Source organism: Mesoplodon densirostris, chromosome 3 (assembly GCF_025265405.1).
Source record: "Mesoplodon densirostris isolate mMesDen1 chromosome 3, mMesDen1 primary haplotype, whole genome shotgun sequence".
Taxonomy (NCBI): domain Eukaryota; kingdom Metazoa; phylum Chordata; class Mammalia; order Artiodactyla; family Ziphiidae; genus Mesoplodon; species Mesoplodon densirostris.
This window is the reverse complement of record NC_082663.1, coordinates 138975495-138991338: the sequence shown is the minus strand read 5'-3', so window position 1 is coordinate 138991338 and position 15844 is coordinate 138975495.

Genomic DNA, 15844 nt, shown 5'->3' with positions numbered 1-15844 from the left:
AGCTCAGGGATCAGACCTGACCCCAACTCTGCAGCTGCGGCAGCAGGGCAGTGACCTCCGGTGTCGGCTTCTGAAACCCCAGCTTGAAATGACTGAAAAGCGATCCTTTCTTTAAAGTAGCATCTAAATATCTTTTAAGTTTAAGTAATTGCAGAACACATTTTGAGGGCACATTGTGAATACTGACATTAAAAAAAAACAACAACCACCAAATTGCTTCTCATTCTTTAAGATGCATCCAAAGGACTCTAAATACGTGACGATTTGATACTATTACCAGCTATTATACGTGACGATTTGATACTTTATCCACTTTATACAGTCAGGAATTTTACATCTTTTTGAGTATTTTCCTTGAACCTATATCTTTATGTCCCTCACAGGGTTTTTATCCTAATCTAAAATATTTCAGTTCTATGTGCATCACTGAATTTTTTTTTTTTTTTTGGTGGTACGCGAGCCTCTCACTGTTGTGGCCTCTCCCGCTGCGGAGCACAGGCTCCGGACGCGCAGGCTCAGCCGCTCCGCGGCATGTGGGATCTTCCCGGACCGGGGAATGAACCCGTGTCTCCTGCATCGGCAGGCGGACTCTCAACCACTGCGCCACCAGGGAAGCCCGCATCACTGAATTTGATTCTAATGTAAAATAGTTTTGTGCTTTAAGTCTTATCGTTCACCCTAGCATGCATTTCCATAACAAAATTAGAAGTTTACAATTTTTTCTCGTGTTAAATATTTTCTGAATTATTAATAAAAGTATATCTATTGCGCAATATTACTATCAATTCTTAGACAAAAAGTGAAATGCTTTGGAAGCACAACTTTTAATAAGATGGATTTTTTAATAGTTCAATATATGCAAGTTACTTGGATGGATGTTACTTACCGCTGTAGTTGTTACAGGAGAGTAGGTTCTTGCCTCACGGCAGAAAAAATTCAGAGATGAGACATGGAGGTCAAGAAAGAAAGTGAGGATTTAAGCGCTAGCTGGTAGGCTCTGAACGGAAGAGCGGGCAGACGCAGGTGAGTAGCTACCCTGAGTTTCTTTGGCAAGCCGGTGATGTGGGGTGCAGAAATGAATGGAAGGAATATTCATTGGGGAGGGAGAGGTTTGGGGTCGTATTTCCTGATTTTCATCCCAGCTCCACCTTCCCGAGGAGAGGAGTGATTTTTGTCCTTATTTAGCCTTGATGGTAGTGTCATGGCTTTGGTGCATGATGGGAACTTTTTATCTGCAAGGCTAATTTTATTGTAATGAGGGCATATTGAGCAAAAAGTTACATTTGGACACTGGAAATTCCCACCTTTTCTCACCTTTCTTTGCCTCCAGGACACATCACCCCAAAATATGTGGTTTCCTGTCAGTCTGGAGGTTCCTGCTTTTCTTTGCCCAAGGAGCCCCGGTGTTCAGAAGATATATGGTTTCCTGCCATTTGGCCTGTGCCCCTCCTTTCTGTGATCATATCTAGCTATCTGCCTGCTCTGAGTGAGCAAATGTTCAGCATCATTTCCACACTTCTTTTACATTTTTTATAGATGCAGGTAAATAGTGGGAATAGAAGGGGATTCCTTGTAGCAATGGGTCTTTGATCCATTTGGCTCCATATCAGTACGAGGTGTGCTCTGTCATAGAAAAGACCCAGGCAGCTTCAAACCCTGGGAGCAGAGTCCCAGGACTTTTTCAGCTGCGTGGTTTTAGGCAAAAGCACATGCACATGTTGAGGACTGGGATTTTTAGCTACCCCCAAAAGTAGCCTAGAACACATGTAGGTATTGAGCAGTTGAAAAGTGGCTAGTTCTCTGAGCATCTGAATTTTTAATTACAGTTAATTTAAATAGTCACATGTGGCTAATAGCCCCTTACTGGACAGCAAGGCTCTAGATGTTGCTTTGGGCAGTCCTCACATGCCTCCAGAAAGATTCACACTCTAGATTGAAGGTTGCTATGTTGGGCTTGCCTACCATACATGGCAGAGGAAGACTGTTTTTATCCTTTATGTAGCAAAGTAGAAAAATATTTATGTCCAGGCTGGGTGGCTTTGCTCAGTGAAAGGTATTTGGTGGGGTGGGGAGTGGGAGACAGGGATCATTGAGAAGCCCGCATAATCTTGATTTTCATTTTAGGTAATTTTTTTCCTCTGTGAGTTTTGCTATACTCCAGGCACCTTTTGTTTGGCCTTGTGTCTACACACACACGCAGGCGCGCACCTTTTCCAACACCTGTCTCTTCTGTAAATCTACAAATCAGAGCAGTTAGACCTCCCCTGTCCACTATGTTAGCCACTATCCACATATGGTAAGCATATTAAACAGCTAGTCTGAATTGTGATGTGCTGTAAATGTAAAATCCATACTGGATTTCGGACTTGGTAGGAAAAGAGAATGTAAAATATTATTATGTTGATTACATAATGAAATGATAATATTTTTGTTTTATTGGGTTAAATAAAAGATACTGTTAAAATGAATTTTCACCTGTTTCTTTTTACTTATGTGTCTACCAGAAAATCAGAAATCACATACATGGCTGGCATTACATTTCTAGATTACGTTTCTAGATGCTGCTCTAGAAGGCCAAAAGGTACGGCAATGACTGCCCAGAGTTTGCCCTTCCTTTGGGGTTCATCTGCCCCCTTTGGAGTGGTTCAAGTAGAGATTAATGTTGAGCTATGCCCAAAGGAGCTTGCTTACAACTCCACTTTTAGTCCTTGAATTTGGTCAAAAGTCCTTCTTCCACTATGGCATAATATCAACTCGTTATGTAAAATTTGGAAAAAAAAGAAAAATTAGGAAAACTAACCACTTTTAATCCTGTTACCCAGTGGCAACCACTGTTAACATCTTGGTAAACTTCTTTCCCTTTTTATCGCCAATTTTCAGTTTTAGATAGTTATAATTGTACTATATCTCCAATTTTTAGATAGCGTTTTTACAAATAAAATTATACATTATCATTTTCCGTGTTGTTACTCTTTGTGATATTCTACTGACCTATAATCTCTTCCTTCTCTGCTTTTAATAATTTAAGTTCTTACTAAGTCTTTTTTAAAAAAAACATAAATCGGTGCTGTAATACATAGTAGTGTGCAAAAGCCTTTTCTATGTTTTCCTTGGAATAGTTAGTAAGAAGAGTCAAGGAGCATTGGAAGCAATCAGAGCAGAGAACTGGACAAAGATGTTACCCCCTCCTACCATTATTTCCCACTGCAGCTGGATAAGGGAAAAGAAAGCAGAATATAAACACTGGAAAGCAGGGGTATCATTATCCTATTTGTAGATTAAAAGATTTCATTTTGAAAAGCCCTAGAGATTCAGCCAAAAAAAAAAAATCTAGAATAAACAGGAAGAGAATTCTGTAAGGGGTGTGGTTCCAAATTAACATACAGAAACCAATCATTTCCTTATGTACAAACTAGAATTAGAATAATGGAAGGAAAGATTATGTTTACAGTAGAAACAAATATACAAAAGGCCAAATACCCAGAAATTAACAAGATATGTGAAGACCTATGTGAAGAAAAGTTACATTGCTCCCGGGGTCACAAAAGATTAGCTAAACTTATGGAAAGATTCTCAGATGCACCATTCACAGACATGGATTCAGCATCAGAACAATGTCATTTGTAAATTAATCTGTAACTAATGATCCCAATAAAAAATAGCAATAGAGGGTGGGAGGGAGGGAGACGCAAGAGGGAAGAGATATGGGAACATATGTATATGTATAACTGATTCACTTTGTTATAAAGCAGAAACTAACACAGCATTGTAAAGCAATTATACTCCAATAAAGATGTTAAAAAAATAGCAGTAGAATCTTCTTTAGCAACATACCATTTATTCTAAAGTTCATGTGGGAAAATGGACAAGCTCTTACTTGTTTGTTTCTAGCTAGAAAATGCCTGAGAAAAAGAAAATGTGATGGGGGAGCACTGTTACAGAATATCAACAATTAAGTTGGTGTAATTATGAGACATAAAGTCTGAAAATAGACCTAAAGAGTCATGGGTATTTAGAGTCTGATAAATGTTGCACTTCATATCAGTGGGGAAAAGACGGTGTGGGGACAACTGTCAAGCGTTAGAAAAGCATGTTGGGGGCTTCCCTGGTGGCGCAGTGGTTGAGAGTCCACCTGCCGATGCAGGGGATGCGGGTTCGTGCCCCGGTCCGGGAAGATCCCACATGCCGCGGAGCGGCTGGGCCCGTGAGCCATGGCCGCTGAGCCTGCGTGTCCGGAGCCTGTGCTCCGCAGCGGGAGAGACCACAATAGTGAGAGGCCCGTGTACCTCAAAAAAAAAAAAAAAAAAAAGCATGTTGGGATTCAAACCTCTGTTCTTATACCAGGATAAACTCCAGATGTGTCAAAGAATTAAATGTAAAACTTGCCCACACTAACCATCACTGCTGCTGCTAGCACCTCCATAAAAATATTAGAAAAAAGAAACACAGGACATTTTTTAGATCATACTGGAATGAGGAAGGTTTTTTTTCTTTGTTGCTCTAAAACAAAATCCAGAAACCATAAAAGTGAAGAATAATCAATTCAAATACACACAAATAGATTTTATTTTAAAACCACCATAAGAAAAGTGAAGAATCAAATGACTAACTGGGAAAAAGTATTTGCATTTTGTATCACAAAGCGTAAATTTCCTTGCTACACAAAGAGCTCTTCCAAAACTGAAAGACCAACAATCTGATAGAAAAGTGGGTTCACAGAAACGTATGTACAAATGATTCATAATAACAATGCAAACCCAAACTTCACGGAGATGCCATTTTTCTCTTATCAGAATGGCAAAGATCCATAAGTTTGAGAACACACTGTGGTGGTGGGAAAAGGGAGGAAGCAGCCCTCTCCTGCTGTGCTGGAGGAAGTGCAGACTCTCCTAATGCCCAGGAAGGCACTGGGCAGTACGGATCACCATGCATGCATCCTTTAAAAAAAAAATTTTTTTTTTTAAATTGAGGTATAGTGAGCTACCAGAAAACTACTAGAGCTCATCAACAAATTTGGTAAAGTTGCAGGATACAAAATAATACACAGAAATTTCTTGCATTCCTGTACATTAACAACAAAAAAATCAGAAAGAGAAATTCAGAAAACAATCCCATTTACCATCGCATCAAAAAGAATAAAATACCTAGGAACAAACCTACCTCAGGAGGCAAGAGACCTGTACTCAGAAAACTATAAGATACTGATGAAGGAAATCAAAGATGACACAAACAGATATAGGGATATACCATGTTCTTGGAGTAGAAGAATCAATATTGTCAAAATGACTATACTACCCAAAGCAATCTACAGATTCAATGCAATCCCTATCAAACTACCAATGGCATTTTTCACAGAATTAGAACAAAAAATTTTTAAATTTGTATGGAAACACAAAGAACCCCCCCCTCCGAATAGTCAAAGCAATCTTGAAAAAGAAAAACAGCTGGAGGAATCAGGCTCCCTGACTTCAGACTATACTACAAAGCTACAGTCACCAAAACAGTATGGTGCTGGCACAAAAACAGAAATATAGATCAAGGGAACAGGATAGAAAGTCCAGAGATAAACCAACACACATATGGTCAACTAATCTATGACAAGGAGGCAAGAATATACAATGGAGAAAAGACAGCCTCTTCAATAAATGGTGCTGAGAAAACTGGACAGCTACATGTAAAAGAATGAAATTAGAACACTCCCTAACACCATACACAAAAATAAACTCAAAATAGATTAAAGACCTAAATGGAAGGACAGACACTATCAAACTCTTAGACTAAAACATAGGCAGAACACTCTCTGACATAAATCACAAGATCTTTTTTGATTCACCTCCTATAGTAATGACAATAAAAGCAAAAATAAATAAATGTGACCTAATTAAACTTAAAAGCTTTTGCACAGCAAAGGAAACCATAAACAAAATGAAAAGACAACCCACAGAATGGGAGAAAACATTTGCAAATGAAGTGACCAACAAGGGATTAATCTCTAAAATATACAAACAGCTCATGCAGCTCAATATTAAAAAAACAAACAACCCAATCCAAAAATGCGCAGAAGACCTAAATAGACATTTCTCCAAAGATGACATACAGATGGCCAAGAGGCACATGAAAAGATGCTCAAAGTCACTAAGTATTAGAGAAATGCAAATCAAAACTACAGTGAGGTAGCACGTCACACTGGTCAGAATGGCCATCATCAAAACATCTACAAACAATAAACGCTGGAGAGGGTGTGGAGAAAAGGGAACCCTCCTACACTGTTGGTGGAAATGTAAGTTGGTACAACCATTATGGAGAACAGTATGGAGGTTCCTTAAAAAACTAATATAGAACTACCATATGATCCAGCAATCCCACTCTTGGGCATATACTGGAGAAAACTGTAATTCGAGAAGATACATGCACCCCAATGTTCATGGCAGCACTATTTACAATAGCCAAGACATGGAAGCAACCTAAATGTCCATTGACAGAGGAATGGATAGAGAAGATGTGGTACATATATACAATCGAATATTACTCCGCCATAAAAAAGAACAAAATAATGCCATTTGCAGCAACATGGATAGACATAGGGATTATCATACTAAGTAAGTCAGACAGAGAAAGACAAATATCATGTGATATCACTTACATGTGGAAGCTAATAAAAAATGATACAGATGAACTTGTTTACAAAACAGAAACCGACTCACAGATCTTGAAATCAGACTTACGGTTACCAAGGGGGAAAGGCAGGGAGGGATAAATTGGGAGATTGGGATTAACATATACACACTACTATATGTAAAATGGATAACTAATAAGGACCTACTGTGTAGCACAGAAAACTACTCAATATTCTATAATAACCTACATAGGAAAAGAATCTGAAAAAGAATGGATATATGTATGTGTATGACTGATTCACTTTGCTGTACACCTGAAACTAACACAACATTGTAAGTCAACTACACTCTAATAAAAATTAAAGAAAAAAAAAAGAGAGAGAACTAGTTCTTCAAGTCAGCTATGGCTTGACCATAACATTGGATGTCAATGTCAATACCTGCAAGAAAATTGAAGTATAGTTGATGTACAATATTATATGTTACAGATATATAATTAGTGATTGACAATTTTTAAAGGTTATACTCCATTTATAGTTTCATAAAATATTGGCTATATTCCCTGTGCTGTACAATATATCCTTGTAGCTTATTTTATTTTTTTTAATTAAATTTTTTTTTTATTTTTGGCTGTGTTAGGTCTTCATTGCTGTGCACAGGCTTTCTCTAGTTGTGGTGAGCAGGGGCTACTCTTCATTGCAGTACACAGGCTTCTCATTGCAGTGGCTTCTCTTGTTGCAGAGAAAGGGCTCTAGGCACGTGGGCTTCAGTAGTTGCAACACACAGGCTCGGTAGCTGTGGCATGCGGGCCCTAGAGCAAGCGGGCTTCAGTAGTTGTGGCGCATAGGCTCAGTAAGTGTGGCTCGCGAGCTCTAGAGCACAGGCTAAGTAGTTGCAGCATGCGGGATCTAGGGCACACAGGCTTCAGTAGTTGTGGTGCATGGGCTCAGTAGTTGTGGCTCACAGCCTCTAGAGTGCAGGCTCAGTAGTTGTGGAGCACAGGCTTAGTTGCTCCACATCATGTGGGATCTTCCTGGGCCAGGGATCGAACCTGTGTCCCCTGAATTGGCAGGTAGATTCTTAACCCCTGAACCACCAGGGAAGTCCTGTAGCTTATTTTATACATACTAGTTTGTACTTCTTAATCCCCTACTCCTATCTTGCCCCTCCCCCTTCACTCTTCTCACTGGTAACCACTAATTTGTTCTCTATATCTGTAAGTCTGTTTCTTTTTTGTTATATTCACTGGTTTGTTGTGCTTTTTAGATTCCTCATATAAGCAATATCATACAGTAATATGCATACATCCTTTGCCTTGGTGACTCTGCTCTAGAAATTCACCATACTGGTGTAGTCATGCACTCATAAAATGGTGTGTGAAGAAGTCATTCACTGCAGCACTTTTAAAAGTAAACGATTGAAGAAAACCTAAAAAGTCCAAAGTAGGAAAGTAATTAAATAAATTCTTGTACATCCACATGTACTAGTTTGCTTGGGCTGCTATAACAAAGTACCATAAACTGGGGTGCCTCAACAGCAGAAATCTATTGTCTCACAATTCTGGAGGATAGAAGTCCAAGATCAGTGTCAGCAGGGTTGGCTCCTTCTGAGAGCTGTGAAAGAGAATCTATTCCATGCTTCTCACCTAGCTGCTGGTGATTTGCTGGAAATCTTTGGTGTTCCTTGGCTTGTAGACACATCACTCCATCTCTGCCTTCATCTTCACATAGCATTCTCCCTGTGCGCATGTCTGTATCCATATTTCCCCTTTATGTAAGGAAACCAGTTACACTGGATTAGGGCCCAACTTATGTAACAGAGAACAAATCTGACTCCACATTGGATCTATTCCTTTAGCTCTAAACTTTGTGCTCTGTTGCCTGTGCTTAGTCATGCACATTTTTTACCTTCTGTAAAAGTCATGCACATTTTTTACCTTCTGTAAAAAAATGTTGCCTATAGCCTGAAATATACAGGATAGCCCATTCTTAAGGCTCTGACCTTTAAAGGTATAACATTTTCCCATTAAAAAGTTGCAGAACAGAGAACAAGTTTTGTCTTGTTGGAGGTTTATAGGAACATTGTGACCAAACCTACTTGGACAGTTGCATGAACAAAGGATTCCAGTGCCAAGAAGTTTGCAACCATCAGCCACACACCCTCCTTTTGGTATAAAAGAAGCCTGAAAACTAAGATGGTTATTTGGGACACTAGTCCACACCCTCCTGGTCGGATAACTTTTCAGATAAAGTCGCTATTCCTTGCCCCAACAACTTATCTCTCAATTTATTGGCCTGTCGTGCAATAAGCAGTACAGGCTTGGAACTGGAAACATCTACTCCACTGTGACTTCACCTTAAATAATTATGTCTGCAGTGACCCTATTTCCAGATAAGATTACATTCTGAGCTACTCAGGGTCAGGAGTTAGGACTTCAACAGAAGAATTTTCAAGGGGATACAAAACAACCCTTAACACCATGCAACAGACTAATATTCACCCATAAAAAAGAAATAGGGAGCTCTTTATGAAATGGTGTGGAAATATCTAAGATGCAAGAAGTCAATGTTCCAAGTTATCATATGCTATACGTTGTGTAAGAAAGGATGAAAAGAATATGTACATATTTGTATACATAAAAATATCCCTGTAAGTTTGCACCAGAAACCACTAACATTGGCTGTCTGTGGGGAGGTAGCTGGGTTGTTGGAAGAGATAGGTGGGAAGGAGAATTTTCAGTGCATATCCTTCTTATACTCCTTGCATTTTGAATCATGAGAGTGTAGTATTTATTCAAATTTTTAATTTAAGCTTAATAAAACTTAAATGGAATCAGACTGCTAAACTACTCTCAAGAAGGATTATATCAATTTACGAGGCCCCCAGCCATAAATACAGAGCCCTTTACACAAACACCTCTCCAGGATTAGGTTTTAACAGGTGTGTTTTTTTCTCTAAATTTCCAGGCAAAAAATCATATTTTGTTTAATTTGCTTACCCTTATAGTGATCTCCTCCTTTGACCACTGGCTCTTCTTAGATCAAGTATCATCTTGACACCTTTTGCGGAGTTTTTATACATTGTAGGAAGCATTATGTATTAAAGAAATTTACCTTTTGAATTTGCTATAAATGTTGCTATTCTCCTTGCTGTTTGCCTTTTAATGTCAGTGATTTCCTTTCACACATGGAAGATTTAAATGGATGTGTAAAATTCCTATGTGGCACTGTTGAGCTGCAAGAGAGACAGGGAAGAACCTGCAGAAACATCAGTTATCAGGGTCTCTTAAGGGGTAACTCACAATCCCTGGAAAAAGATCTGGAAGGGACAGTAGTTCTCCTACTGTTCTCATTTTTGGGGCAAAAGTAGATGTATCTTTTTTTTTCAGAAGTCCTGGCTGAAACTTGTATCTGCAGTGATAATCAACAATATTGAACACTCTTATGGTGTGTATTTTGTACTAGGTACTATTCTAAGTGCTTTACATATATTGATATATTGAATTTTCTCATCAACCCTATGATGAAGGCACTGTATATACCACCCTGCGTCCTATAGATGAGGAAAAAAAGAGGGTAAGCAAATCACCCAAGGATACACAGCTGGGCACTTTAGAAGCTATGATCTTTGACATCTTTGAAACATTGTCTTGAAAACATCTTTGGCACCTGCTGGTCCAAGCCCAGCTGACTGATCTCCTCTTGGAGATGCATTTTTCTCCACTTGTCGCTCACAGACCACAGGACACCAAGACCAAGTAGGAGCCAATTTTTTTTTTAAAAAGAGAGAGAATTAGACTTCCTGTTGTAAACATGGATTAACTCACAGTTATATAAGACTTTGGGGAAGTTGAAAATCAAAGGAGCTCTTTATTTCCCTAATTTGGAGAGCCAGCCCTTAGAAAATGGAACCCTGCTCCAAGGCATCTCTCTTGAATCAGTGTTGGGCTCTGGGTTTCTAGGTAATTGTGTAACCCTGGGCTGGTACTTAACTGCCCTGGGTCTCAGCATCCTCATCTGGAAAATAGGTAATAACAGTACCTACTTCATAGAATTGTTGTGAAAAATAAATTAGTATATATAAAGCAGTTAGAGCAGGGCCTGACATATAATAAGCACTATATCAGTATTAACTACTATTGTTACTGGGGTCACATTCCTATAGGCATTAGCTCCTGAGGGGAGTAGATCGTCCTCCTTCATTCCCCAGTGAAGAGAAAGATATTGAGACAGGACCTGAGGTCTTAGAAGTGCAGCTTTATGCAGGGTCAAATGTTGACTCCTTCTCCCTGGGTCTGGCTCTCTTGGAGCCCAGAGAAGCACTTAAGGGAGAGGCCTGCCTCTAGCAGGGGGGTATCTGTAAGGGACCCAGACTGCCTAGGATCTGTGGGTATCAAGTGTAGCCAGTGGTAGGTTTTTCTCCCAATAGTGAGGTCTTGTGAAACATCATGGCCTGTTCTTGGCTGGGTTAGAGAAAATTACAGAAAAGGCTGAGGTCCATATTTTTACCTGCGTGGTGGGCACCAGTGTTCCTAAAACTCTGGAGATGATCTGTTTGTACAAAGCGATCTAACTAAGCTGGAGGGAACAGCAGTGTAGACACACATACAACCTGGACTTGCCCTGGAGAATACATGGAATATCCCAAAGACCTAGAGAGAGATACTAGAAAGAGACAATGGTTTAGTCAGGATAGGTTAGACTAGGATACATTAACAAATAAATCCTCCATCCCAGTGGCTGAACATAAGAAGATTTATTTGTTGCTCATGTAAAGTTCAGTGTAGATCAGCCTGCCCTCCTTCATCTTGTAGCCATAACATCTAGAATACATGGACTTCAGAGTTGTCACTGTAAAGAAGAGAAAGCTGGAAGATCCTGTGGAGTGTTTCAAGGGGAAGGCCTAGATGTGCCCTACATCACTGACGCCCACATTTCTTTGGAGAGAACCAAGTCACAAAGCTCCATTCTAACTGCAAAGGCGGCGGGGAAGTGCGGGAGCTTGTGGATATTTGGTGAACACTAATAGTCTTGTCATAGTCAGGGAACCTCAAAAAGGGGGAAAGAGAAAGGCTCTATGGCCACACTGAACTCTTGCACCATCATTTGGCATGATCCAACGAGGTGGTCAAAACGTGGCCTTACTTGTTACACAAGTTGGCAAAACTTATATTCAATTGACACAGGAGTCTTCCCTTAAAGTTTGGGGGTGGGGGGCTTTCCCTTCCAAGGTCCTCATGGCATGGCAGCAAGTGATCCAAGAGAGAGGTCAAGGCAGAAGCCACAGTGCCCTAGTCGCTGAAGGCTTTTTTTTTAATGCCTTAGTCTCTGGTTGCACCCTGCTATTTAGAAGCAATCATTACGGCCGGCCCACATTCAGGGAGAGGGGAATTAAACTCCATCTCTTTATTTTTCTCTTCAAGTTTTATTGAAATACAATTATACAGCACTGTATAAGTTTACGGTGCACAGCATAATGATTTGACTTACATACATCATGAAATGATTATCACATATAAGTTTAGTGAACATCATCTCATACAGATAAAAAATTAAAGAAATAGAAACCAAATTTTTCATTGTGATGAGAACTCTTAGGATTTACTCTCTTAACAACTGTCATATATAACATACAGCAGGGTTAATTTTATTTTTTATGTTGTACATTACATCCCAAGTACTTATTTATCTTATAACTGGAAGTTTGTACCTTTTGACTACCTTCATCCAGTTCCACCTTCCCCCACATCCCACCTCTAGTAACCAAAAATCTGATCTTTTTTCTATGATTTTTTTGTTTGTTTTTGAAGTGTAATTTACCTACAGTATTATGTTAGTTCCTGTTGCACAACATAGTGATTTGATATTTTTATACATTTCAAAATGATCACTATGATAAGTCTAGTTATTATATGTCACCATACCAAAATATTGCATATAAACCCCATCTCTTGAAAGGAAGAATATAAAAGAATTTGTGGACATATTTTAAAACCACAACAGTCTTCCTAGAATTTATTTTAAAATATGATTTTCCTGGGAATTCCCTGGCGGTCCAGTGGTTGGGACTCGGCACTTTCACTGCCATGGGCCCCGGTTCAATCCTGGTCTGGGAACTAAGATCCCACGAGCTGTGTGGCATGGCCAAAAAAAAAGAGAGAAAATATCCCTCCCCTGCAAAGAACTGATTGTCCCACTACCATTTACTCATTTACCTTCCCAGTTGATATGTAATACTTTATTTATTTATTTATTTTTGGCTGCACTGGGTCTTCGTTGCTGCGCGCGGGCTTTCTCTAGTTGCGGGGAGCAGGGGCTACTCTTTGCTGTGGTGCACAGGCTTCTCATTGCAGTGGCTTCTCTTGTTGCGGAGCACAGGCTCTAGGTGTGCGGGCTTCAGTAGTTGTGGCACACAGGCTCAGTAGTGTGGCTCATGGGCTTAGTTGGTCTGCAACATGTGGGATCTTCCCAGACCAGGGCTTGAACCCGTGTCTCCTGCATTGGCAGGCGGATTCTTAACCACTGTGCCACCAGGGAAGTCCCTGTAATACTTTATCATATAAATTACTACATAGAAAAAGTTCTGCTATGGGGCATCTATTTAGTTGCAATGGCCTGTCTGCAATTCCCATGTCCAAGTAGCATTAATTATTGCAGTGATCATAAAGCTAAGCCACAAATTCCCTAGTGCTTCAGACTATAGACATATAAATGATTACAGTATATTCTACTAAGTGTAACAATAAAGTGGTTGGGGTGTGGGGGTGGATAGTAAAGTCTCCTCAAAAGAGGATTTGACACCATCTATCCTTGAGGGAGCAGCAACTAGCGTGATAGAGACCCTGTCTCAGCCTAGGCAGTGATCATGCTGAGGGTGAGGTAAACCGGGTGTGTGTGTGTGTGTGTGTGTGTGTGTGTGTATTTTGAAGGGAGAGTTCAAGAACAAGAACTTCCTTACAGATCAGAATGGGGGGAGGTGGCAGTAAGAATTGTAGCTGGATCCCATCTTTTTTTTAGAAATCCCAAATTCTCAGGTCCTGTGACTTCATTCTGCAGGCATGGGGTACCATCTGCTGAAAGAACTGAATCATGGAAGCGGCAACATCTCATCTGCATCCTGTAGAGATGTGCACTCCCCCCCCACTCCACCCAATCCAAGATGGCACAGCATGGGGCACTGGGTCAGAAGATGGGCTGTTGGGGGGAGGGAGGTGGCACAGGCATCACCTGTGAGCACATCCAGGACATCTGTCAGAACCAGCAGAAGGGGAGAGGGGGAGGCTTCTGATTGCAGAAGGGGTGGGAGGCTATTCTGGAACTGAGCTGTTTGCCCCTGGGATCTGGACACCACATGGCCACCGATGCTGATCGTCAGTGCCAGGACCTCCATCCTCTACCCTGAGAAGTTTCAATCTGGCCACATATGGGGTCCACAGCAAGGTACCCTCTCTCAACCCCAAAAGACACAGAAACAGGAGGAAGAAGGCTACCATCTAGGAATTAAAGTACTAAACTTCAGTATAATAAAGAGAATCAGTTTTGAGGAGATAAGCCAAGAAATTGTCTATACAAATGTGTTTGAGCTTATAAATATCCCAAATCCCAATGATGCCAAGAGTGCAGTCTCAGAGAGGCACTCTGGGATGGGATTTCAGTTTGTGGACTGTGGATTATACTGTTGGACGCTTCCCCAGTAGTTATTCTACCTCCCTTCTTCTTGGCTAACAGAGCCCCCAAATTATAAGGGACAGCAATATGCCCAGACTGTTCAGGATTGGTGTAATGATTCTTATTGTTTTTTCAGATACTCAATTTCCCAGCCTTCCCCCTTGTAGCCAAAGGAGGCCAGGTAACCAATTTGGGCCATTGAGGTGTTCAGGGGAAGTCTGCTGTGGGTTTAGGAAAGATTTTGTTTTTTATTAAAAGAAGGAAACCAGCACAGAAGAAAGCTGGCTGATACTGCCTGTTCCTCCTTCTTCCTGCTTAAAGGTCCGTATGATGCCTGGAGCACCTGCAGTCTTCTTGTAACCATGAAGCAGCACACAGGAGAATCCAAAGGCAAACAGCTGATGAGTGCAGGGCAGAAGATAGAGTGTGATGGCTAATTTTGTGTCAACTGACTGGTGCTCAGATATTTCTATTCTGGAAATTCACATTTTAAAAACTTTAAAAAACTTGAAATATAGTTGATGTACAATATTACATAAGTTACAGGTATACAACATAGTGATTCACAATTTTTAAAGGTTATACTCCATTTATAGTTATTATAAAATATTGGCTACAAGCCCCATGTTGTACAATATATCCTTGTAGCTTATCTTATACATAATAGTTCATACCTCTTAATCCCCCATCCCTATATTGTCCCTCCCCCTTTCTCCTTCCCCACTGGTAAACACTAGTTTGTTCTCTGTATCTTTGAGTCTGTTTCATTTCTTGTTATATTCATTAGTTTAAAAAAAATGTTTTTTAGAGTCCACATATAAGTGATATCATATAGTATTTGTTTTTCTCTGTCAACTTATTTCACTTAGCATAATACCCTCCAAGTCCATCCATATCATTGCAAATGGCAATATTTCATTCTTTTTTATGGCTGTGTAGTATTCCATTGTATATATATGCCACATTTTCTTTACCTCTGAATGAGATTCACACTTGATAGACTGAGTAAAGCAGGTTGCCCTCCCTTATTTGGGTGGGCCTCATCCAATTAATTGAAGGCCTGAATAGAACAAAAAGTCTTACCCTCCTCCAAGTAAGAGAGAATTCTTCCTGTCTGATGGCCTTCAAACTAGGACGTTGGCTTTTTTCCTGTCTTTGGACTGGAACTAAAACATTGGCTCTCTTGGGTCTCGAGCATGCTGACACCCTGAAGATCTTAGAACTTGCTGGCCTCCATAACTGTGAGAGCCAATTCCTTATAATAAGTCAATCTCTCTCTTTCTCTCCCCCTGTTGTTTCTGTTTCTCTGGAGTACTCTGACTAATACATGGGGTAAGCCTGAGTTTCCATCAATGCCACTGGTCTGCTGCACCAGTCCTGATGTTGGTCTGCATCATCATGCTCTTGACACATGACAAAATGAAATGTTCTCATTGTTCAAGCCATTTAGTCAGTCTTTCATTACTTGCAGCAAAAGCATTCCTAAATAGTCCTGGTTAATGGATATGAACTGTCTTTCATTCTCAGCTCCAGTGTACAAAATAATCACCCTGGGAAGAT